Source organism: Cyclopterus lumpus, chromosome 21 (assembly GCF_009769545.1).
Source record: "Cyclopterus lumpus isolate fCycLum1 chromosome 21, fCycLum1.pri, whole genome shotgun sequence".
Taxonomy (NCBI): Eukaryota; Metazoa; Chordata; class Actinopteri; order Perciformes; family Cyclopteridae; genus Cyclopterus; species Cyclopterus lumpus.
Genome location: NC_046986.1, coordinates 12,026,956 through 12,037,160, shown reverse-complemented (window position 1 = coordinate 12,037,160; position 10,205 = coordinate 12,026,956). Strand labels below are relative to the sequence as shown.

At 41.0% G+C, this 10,205-nt stretch overlaps 1 protein-coding gene across 2 annotated transcripts in view; it reads left to right on the top strand.

Annotated features, from left to right (window-relative positions):
• Window positions 1-133: 133 nt before the first annotated feature.
• The window catches only part of LOC117750549 (plakophilin-4-like), a 68,115-nt gene continuing 58,043 nt past the window's right edge, over window positions 134-10,205 (top strand). For both annotated transcript variants that reach the window (XM_034561812.1, XM_034561813.1), the window contains exon 1: window positions 134-303. The gene's annotated coding sequence lies outside the window, so the exon portion shown is untranslated. The remainder of the gene's footprint in view (window positions 304-10,205) is intronic.

Genomic DNA, 10,205 nt, shown 5'->3' with positions numbered 1-10,205 from the left:
CGCAATGCAAACATCACATGAAACGCCCATTGCTCCCGTCGCGACCAATCAAGAGTACGCATTGCTCCCCCCCCCCCCCCCCCCCCCCCCCCCCCCATTCCCACTGACGTCATGCACGCTCGCATTGCCTGGGACTCCTGGTGGAAGCAGGGAACAGGGAAAAGGGCAGTCTTCTTCTTCCCGACTATGGAGGCGCGATTCACGCATGCATGGGACTAAACGACGGGACTTTACCGATGAAGTTACATCTTCCAATGCAGATCCGAGCCGCAGCTCAGCCAGCGGAACAACAGTCCTCCTAAGGTATTTAAACGCTCCCACCCATGCCCGCGCTTTCACTAACTGCAGAATAATTGAGGGGGGAACGTGAGGGGAAAAAGAAACGCATCTGTGCGCAAGGCAAGAGGGTTTGCACTAACGCGACACACTCCCAAAGTCTTGAATACACTGCAAAGAACGTGTTCGCTTTCTGTGTGTGTGTGTGTGTGTGTGTGTGTGTGTGTGTGTACCTGTGTGGCAGAAGCTAAACTTTCTATCTTTAGGCTTCTTCACAGCGGGAGAACATCTAATACTCCGCTAATCTTGATCTTGTGACCGAGTCATCGCCAGCAAAAGACCGCACACACCTCCTTGAGGGACCCTCGAGTCGTCGGGATGAAAACTTGGGTTCGCTCGCGTGCAGAAACTGTTTCGGGTGTTTTTAGTTTTTTTTTCTTCTTTTCTTATCCGCCGGCGGCTTTTTTTTTTTTTTTTTTTAAAAGCGCCACTTTTCTCTGATATCGCTATTGAAAGCGTGTTGCTAAGTCGTGGAGGGACAGGCAGGTGAGCTTCAGAGTGTGGGAATGTCAGGAATGCGAGGTCGGCGACTCGACGCTCCCAACAAGATACGCTTACCTTTACCCTCACTCGCCATATTTAATGACCCTAATCTGCATTTTAAGCAGGGGCGTTTCTGGTAACGTGTACCGTGACTGCGCTTGCAGTGTGCATGAATAACCTACCTTTTTAGGACAAGATGGACTCACCTCTATTGCCCCGGAAGCTAATAAAAATTAAAAAAAAGAAGTCGTCACATTACCTTCCCTAATGCAGCATTCTTTGAGCATGGTTAATTCGGTAGATATTCTAATTCACTTATGTTTTATAGACACATATTCGTTGCCATGTCCCACTTTGTTTTTTAAAAAGTAGGTGGTCTTGTTTGAAATGTACATCCAACCTCATGCCCTTTGCTCATTCTTCAACTTTTATTTCTACTAATCCTGTACTTGAACTGTCACTATAATCTCAGTTTGAGAAATGTTATTTCAATGGGAATAGAACATGTTCCAGTTAATTTGAATCCCTCTGTTTTTAAAACGGAAGAAAACACAAGATTCAAAGAGCAGTTATTAATTGTGTTACTATGGCTATTCACCTAAGGTCAAGTCCCATACCTCGACACACTAAAGATGGGAGTAGTTGTTCAAGTCCCCTCTGTTGCTATGCGAGTGTCGAAAGGTTATCAACGTGTTGTTATAGTGCACGTTTTTGATTTCATCCACCAGTGCATGTGGCAAATGAGATCATATGTGTCATATGTGAATATATTTCTCTCTCTCTCTCTCACTCAGTCTCACACACACACACCAATGAGGAATCGCTGGTTTGCTCTCCTCGTGATTCACATTACTGTAAAAGACACATAGCTGACAGCCATTGGCAGTGTGTTACTGTGGAATTGAACAGCGGGACGTTGGTTCGAAGAGTCACAGACTCTCCTTCTGTTTTTGCTTCCTTCTCTTTTTTTGTGGACAATGCAGTGTGTATTCTAAGCAGTAACACTGTGTTTGGCTCAAGGAGAGAGGTTTTTAACAAGTCGGGCATTCAACCAACCCCCTGTCTGTTTAATTTGTTATGCTCCACTTTCTTTATCATTCTTGCTGGACGAGATGATGATCCGTGTCTGTGGAACTTTCTGTATTGATTTTTGCGGGTAGGCTACTTTAAAGATGTAAAAAAAATAGTTTCATGAAGAGCAACGCTGTAACAAAAACACAAACGGTTGCAAAAGGCCTTTTGTGTGTTTGTGTGGTTATTTGACCCAGACTTCATGGTGAGTTCTTTTTAATGGCAACTGACAACAGTTGAATAGTTTACGCCCTTTGGCTGGCCTCTCCTCCTTGTACTCTTTTCACCTCCTAATTCTGGCTTGAAATCCAGGCTTAAGCCCTCACCCCTATTTTACATGTCAGATTTGCTTTTTTCTGCTACGATCAAAAAGTATCGCCCCTCCCCCCTTTTAAGAAAGCGGGGGAAAGAAATAATTTCCAGTCTGTGCTTCACAGCCTGTTCGCCTGCAAGGAAAGTGGTTATTTGTCTTGTGTCTTTGCGTGGCTGTATTTTAAAGTAAAGTGCTGAAGTATCAACCTCTTTTCTCGGCAAGTCAAGAGAAGGTCAGCTTCCTGTGTGCTCTTCAAAGTAGAGCCTTTTACAGTGACACTCGAACCATTGAATAAACAATTCAAATCTTTTTATTATATCAGTGTACTCATAACATGAATGCAGAATTTATAGCCATACAGATGCTGATGCAATGCTCAGACTGTTGTGATTGAATGTTCGTTTTTATGTTGCACTAAAATTGTTTACTGGTTACTTTGAGAGTTTGCATAAGTATTTCAGAGATATACAATAGATTTGTGGTTTATTAGTTGTTTTTGTACGAAGGACTCTACGCTACTGAGGTGTGTTTCCAGTGTGGGACAATAATAATGGTTGCCAGAATCGGTTTTCAACAAACCCCCCCCCCCCCCCCCCCCCCCCACATACTGCAGCTTCTTCCCATCCCACATTAGATTATTTGGTGTAGTCTAAAGAGAGTTTATCTGCTGCCTCCCTTGAGAACAACCACATGCTGTAGCAGAGTAGGGAACTTCCATTGTGAACCTGCACAACCTCTCTTTGTTTTATCAATCTGGAGACTTAAAACAGCGACCAGATCTTTTAATATTATCGTATAATAGGATTTGAATATCTTAAACATATAACAACGATTCAACATAGTGTTAATATGCAGGAGGATTCCAAGCTTAATTGTTCATTATGAATGAGTAGCACAGCACATATGGCGTGCTTATCGATCTTGTGTAAAAATCAAACAAATTAAAGAAGCGCACTTCACATATTCCGCTTGCATTGGCTTGTGTGGATAAGCCTTGACATGTGCGGCTGCTGGCTGACTGTTGATCTAACCAGATATCTACATAGATTCCTGAAAGAGCAGTAGATTTAATGCTTTGGTTAGATCCCGGACAGCGAAAGATAATACAGAACACAAAGCATGTCAGCACTTTCAGAGATTAGGGCCACAATAGATTTTTGTACGGTAAAATAGCCCTCCATAGGCCCGACATGCTGAGTCTGAAAGACTGCCCCTCGTCAGTGTCTGCTATGTGGACAGAGCTTTTCCACTGTTGTTCGCGCCACATGTGGCCTTACTACGAGAGTCTTCCTGCAAGCTCATTGCGCCAACAATCCCATCTATTTAAGGCTCTGTGGCTGCAGAATTAGCTCAGCAGGGCACATAATACCGTGTTGAATATTTCAAAGTGCTACTCGCATTATCACCCCAAGGTGAAAGCTCTCGCTTTACTGATCGTAAACGGAGGAGTGGCACAGGAGTCCATCCTAGTGGAGTGGATGACATAATATACAGAGACCTGTAAAACACTGGCGTAACCTCTGCAGTCATAAAAACATCTCAAAATCTAGACTTTTTAATGCTGAACAGTGAATTTTTTTATACAAATGCCGTACTGTTGTAAATAACTCAACAGTCTTACAAACGGATCTGTTTAAAACAAGAGCTGTTCTAGATGTTTCACTGGCAGCAACAAGCGGTTATTGGTTATTTATAGTTTGATTGTAAAGGACATGAAATGTCAGGATTAACATATGAGTCAAACAATTCGACCTATCGCTTAATTGTTTTATTGTTTGAGCACAGAAACTTAGGCTGTGTGCTTCTTGTTTTAGACTTTTTTTTAAATCTGTGGGATCAGGTATCATTCCAGAGTGATATGTAAGTGCGCTCAGAGGCTGGATTTAGTCTGAAGGTGAAGGCATCTCCCCAATGGCAGGATACATTCTGCCCACGGGGTCCACGCCTGTTTCCGGACTACGACCGAAAACTGAAACAATCGGCAGGACTTGCCTGACTCACCTGCTTCTGTAAAACTCTGCCAAGAAGCACAAGATTCACTTCTTAAAGGAATACTTTAACACTATATTAAAACTTTCCAAAACGCTCAACGACCTGTGCAGTATAATCCAAGTCTCATTTATTCATTTGTTTGCTCACTACTTCCCCAAAGCATGCCTCTTCACTAAAAATAGCATTTAAAACACTTCTGCATAAACGTATACTTGCGTAGGTGGGCGACTTGTCCGTGTGAGTCCGGAGGAGTCTGAAGTGTTTAAGATGGTACGGTTTTCGTGAAGATGCTTTTGTTTGGGAAGTATCATACGAGTGGATAATTAAGACTTGGATTGTTCTACACCAGGTGTGCGAGAGTTCGTAAATTGATGTTTAAATATAGTTTTGCTGTACTTAAACGCGGCCCCCATTTACTCCAATTCAGCAAGACATTCCTCTGGTTTTTGATTCTTCGTTCACCATGGAGTCCTTGGAGAGAACGTTTTTAAGAATTTAAGGTAACACAGGGGGAGGAATATCTATTTCAATGGTAATTTTGTAGGGGAGGTATTTAATTAAATGTCGAGGCATTTAAAAGTCTGCAACAAAGTAAAATTAACTCCTGAGGAGGAGAGTTGTTGACCCAATTTTCCCAACTCAGGAGTTAATGAACAAATTCAGATACAGAACAAGCACATGACATTTAAAATGGCATTTTATAGATCCTAAGATTTGCATTTGGATATGATGTTGTGGGGCAGGTGTGGGCTGTGTGATATCAAAGCTTATACTGTATCTTTTCTTTCTCTAGCAGAGTAACGATAAAGGGACAACATCAAAGCTGTAAAAACCTGTAGCCTTCAGGCGACGGTTTTGGAACAAGACACTGCTCTTTAAGTTCCCTTCACTCTCTCGCACAAAGCTTGGTTAGCAGATGTACAACAAGAAGCAGAGAAAAATCCGAGAATAACCAGCACTTTATGTCTGTTGTCTAAAGTGGTGATGTTTCATTAGAGAAACTACGACTTCAATGCTACCAGCTTACAAACTCATTTAACCTGTTAAAGGGCTCATTCTTGTCTCAGGAAGGAGTGTTTTTGTGGCACCCAAAGTGCACTCTCCTCTGCATGCACCAGTAACCCCGATCAATGCCAAAGCCCACTTATTTTGGGATAGACATTCACTTCCAGGTGCCCCCACATCATATACGTTTTCCTGCTGCATCCAATCTAAACACAGAGAAGCCAAAGGAACATTACTCACACGGCATAGAAGAGGTGCACATGTTTTGAAATGGCATAAAAGGAATGATTTGCACCCACACTGGACACACTAAAAAACTGCAAAGTCATACACGTCCTCTATGAATCATTACAGCTAAAGGGGATTTTATTTTACCAACATGAGAGGCGTGATTTATTTTTTCAATTAAGTCCCACTTTGATAGATTATCCAAATGGTACCATAACAGAAACCCTACCTTCCCCTCAGTGTGCAGTGACTTTGCAGTTGGAGATATTCACCCTTTATTCACAGGATCTTTTGTTAAACTAAACCAATACATTTAAAAAGGTTTGGATCTCCAATGCAATGCAATGTATTGTGCAATGCAATGTATCACCTGAACTAAGTGACTGTTTTAAAATGCCAGCTGGTGCTGGTTGGCTGACCTGACATTTACTTCAATAACTGCATTCCTTCTGTCTTTCTGTATCATGGAATAATGCATGTTGGTGTCCTGATGGTCAAACTACAGGAAATGCATGTTTTACAGATTTTAATTATTCCGGTTGTTAGTTTGGTTCTTCAAGGTTTATTCTCAGATGTGTTAAATCTAATCTTGAAAGCATTCTTATTTTCCTTTCAATTCAAATTTAATGCAAATGTTTTAGTGTTAAACATCCAGCAGTAAGTGTGTATTACCTTCTTTAATACAGCAATTAACAGTCCTTTGTGATAAAAAACAACAACAACAAAACACTTTTCGTTTAACTTTCTGTTAAACGAAGCTAGTAATTGTCACGTCTTTACGTGTATGCTAATTCTTTCATCAGTTATAGTTGGCATTGACTTAAGGAAAGGTGGACAGAATTATAGATGAGGTTTTTCTTCCTCTAGACTCTTGTGCTGCGTTCACACTAAATGCGTTGCGAATATTCGCAGCGAGTTTGGTGTGAGCGCAGCATTAGAGATCACTTTCCAACCTGCAGGCCAGAACTGATGGAGGCCAAAACAAGTTGTAAATTCGAAGTTGAAATGCTGGTTATTTCAAATATGTTGTTGGCAATGGGGCATTTCTCAGTTGAGCAGTCAAATGAGCTAAATTGTTAAACTCTTGCCAACATGTGGTCCGGTAATATGATATATCCTCAGATATACTTTACCGATCTGGATACAGGCAGGAATGTTTGCAAAAGAACAGCAAGAACACATATTACATGCTTCCTAATTTTGAGTTTACGTATTTGATTGATTACAGACATCTTTACCATTGGTGTTAACCAATACATGTCTGTTATTATTAAGCACCACGTTTACAGTACACACAGTCCTGATGGAAACAGCATGATATTGCAGTGAAAGGAAAATATATTTATCAGCCAATCGTGTGACTTTAAAGGGCCAACAAGGCCTTGTAACTGCATATTAACACCATGACTTATTGGATAACTGGCTTGTTTAAGTCATACTGATCAATATATTTAAGTTTGTTTAATGGTCGGAATCAATTTACAGCGAGAGTTAGTCTTTCAGAAGAACTTGTGCAATACATTGAAAATAATATTTTTGCAAAGCTTTAAGCCAGAAGACCAGATGTACATATATATATATATATATATATATATATATATATATATATATATATGAGAGAGATTAGAATGGAAAGAGGAGCCGAGTTGACCACGCTTTTAACTTGGTCAGTTAGCTGAAATATATCCAACAGCCTTTGGAGTCATAGCCATATAATAATGATCAAATGCAAACCAGCTGTTGGCAACGGGATCACTTTTTGGGGGGGGGGGGGGGGGGGGGGGGGGTGAAAATATATCGTTGATGGTCCTGCCAATATGAGAGTACAACTAGACATGAACAAAATGGATACTTGGTCGTATTAATATTACTTATTTCTCACAAAGTCACTCATGCGCATGAAGTAATCGTTAATATGTCGTCAGACAGAGCAAGGTGTATATATGACAGTTTATGTAAAATCCATCATTCATTTATCTCCCAATTGATCACAACACACCCGCAGAATTGCCCCTTTTTATGAAGGAGCAGTCAGCGAAGCTACATTTATACAATTCATAGCTTTGGAATTAAAAATCTCTTGCTGTAATCGGTCTTAATAGAAGGTGCTGAGCGAGATCCGTTATTCACCTCAGAGACATCTTATATAGTTCGAGGCAGAACACTGCCAAAAGCTGGAACATTTTTATGCTTAAATTTCTCCCGTTAATTATTAATCTCTGTATTTTAGACATATATGAAGTTGAAACCTGATAGTTTTATGACCATCTGATATGCTCAGCAGTGGGGAAATGTTTGACGGAGCAAATGGAGTGTGGAGGGTTGATTAAACTGCAGCAATGATTGAACCATTTTTTCTTTGTATTGAGCTGTTAAATGCGGTTAACATTTACACGTCCCAACCCATGGTCAAATTATTTAATTCAACTTTGTCAGTTATTTTAATGCATGAAATCGTCTATTTGAACGTTTGTCTTGTGGCACATCCGTTACACAAGGAAGGAGTTTATTGCATTGACTTCTCTAGGGATGTACAGAGCATTGTGCTGTAATTCCTTCTTAGGAAGCATTGCTGCTGTAGTTGTTGTGTTTGCATTGTAATCGTATGCAGAGAGGCATTAGGGTGTTGAATGTATTCGTCTAACAATGTGCGACAGGATGAAGCACGTCTATCTAGCACAAACTGATTCTATTTAAGGGATTTGCATGCAATCAGAATACATTATGTCCTCTTCTGGCACAACGTAATACTGTTGGTGACATGTTGGAAACAGCTATTGGGACAGCGCCTCTCTGCTCCCCATTAGTTGGTATTGTCATGAGGAAATTATGTCGAGGGTCAAGGATCACTGTAGGAAGTTGGTCAAGGAAAGTTAGTCTTGTGTTTGTACTGCTGCACAGTTCAAACATGGATTATTTGCAGCCATCTTTCCCATCTCCTCGTATAGTGCCGCTCAGGGAGTGTGCATAGGGCAAATGGGCATGTAGTATTAGTCTCTGTGTGTGTTTGTGTGTTAATTAGATTGTATAATGATGACTGTTTCCTGATTTTACTCAGAGGAAAGCCCTGCCCTGTGGATACACATGTTCAGATAGGCCTCCGGTTATTGCAACATTTGTCGGGGTGAGGTACAAGGTGTGATGTAGGCATGAGTGTAGCTTCTGATTTCTTTTGCACGTCCACTTTGTAGAGAGGTTTGAGGAGATGCTGTTGGATTATCGTCTCCTCTCTGTAAAGCCTCATACTTGTCACAACGTTTAATCCTAGATCAACAGAACAACAGGTATGTGTTTATTTGTGGCTGCATCATTCTCTTTTGCCTATTGAAGGTAATGATTGATAAAGTGATTGTAAGAGCGCGTAAGACTGTTTTTGCTCTGGAAACGAGACATTCCTTTGCTGCTGGGTGTGTCAATATGAGCAAAGCATTTTCAGCTGTTGAGAGCAGCAGAAAGTTAAACATCTAGGTATCTAATAATAAACCTTTATTTTGTGTATTGTTGCTGGCTAGTCCATCATGCACTTTTCAGAAAATCCGTCATCCTCCTCAAAAGAATGTTCCACATGTGGCACCTACTAAGAAGTCACAGTATGTGGATACTTAGCAGTGTATGGTCTGAGGTTACGGTTAATCAGTGACATGCAGTGTGTGCAGGACCATTGGTATATTTGTGTTACCCACATTCTCAAATCAGCTCAGAGCAATGACTTCGGTCAGCCCTTGCTAACCACGTGTCCAGCCTAATAGTAGTGTGTGCAGTATAGGGGATTTCAGAAATAGTTTCAGAATTCATTGACTTGCTGCAAAAGCATAATGCTGCTATTGTGAATGCTTTTTGAGCGGACGCAAACGCGTTTTTCTACCTCTGTCTTCATTCTGGGGATTCATTGAGGCGGAAATTTCTTTTTATGGTTCATATTGGTTAACTCTGATAAACTACATTGGACCACAACTGCTAGTTGTATTCAAGGAAGTCAATACAGTTTGTGAAAGAAGCAATTAAACATTGTGGGTCTTCGGGGATGTTCTTGTAGCTGCTAAGCGATTAGTAATGGGACTATACTTCTCCCTACAAAGCTTTTACATGCTACATAATGCTGCTAGGTCACTCTGGTTGAGTGCCATGGGGCAACATGTGCCACAGGGCCCTGAGAGCATGGGGGTTTTCATACAAAATCCACCAGATGATTTCACTGATCTGCTCCTCGTGCACAAGTTGAAGCTGTGTTAATTAGTGAATATCTAATTTGGTGTATGGATGAAAAACCTACACAATGTCAGCTTCGAGGTTTAATGTGTACTTGATATGCAGCAAGAATATTTATCGGCTCACGACACAATGTAGCACTTCATGGATTGCTACGTTTGGTTCTGCATGTGGAAATGAAAATGAGTTTAAAGAAGAAGGTAATTAACTGTTACTCATCACCTCTTCGTCTCCAAAGAAGAGCGGCAGTAGATGAGAAATGGAGCTTGCTGTATATTCCGTCAGCCGCTCTCAGCTCTGTTTGAGCTGTAGATTTCCCGGACCTCTTTTAACTCAGCAAGTCGTAGCAATCAGCATTTGAACTGCTGCTTCTCCGAGACTCCCTGCAATTGAAATTGAAATTTAGGGTAATTTCTAATTATTTCTCAGCTCATCTCCATTTGTCTGTGTTGAATGTCTGTGACCTGGTGTCACTCAGCCTCCCCCCCTCCCTCCTCCCGAATGACAATAGAACTTTGGATTTAGGACTTCGGCAACATCCACACTAATGTTTCCATTTAAAACAACA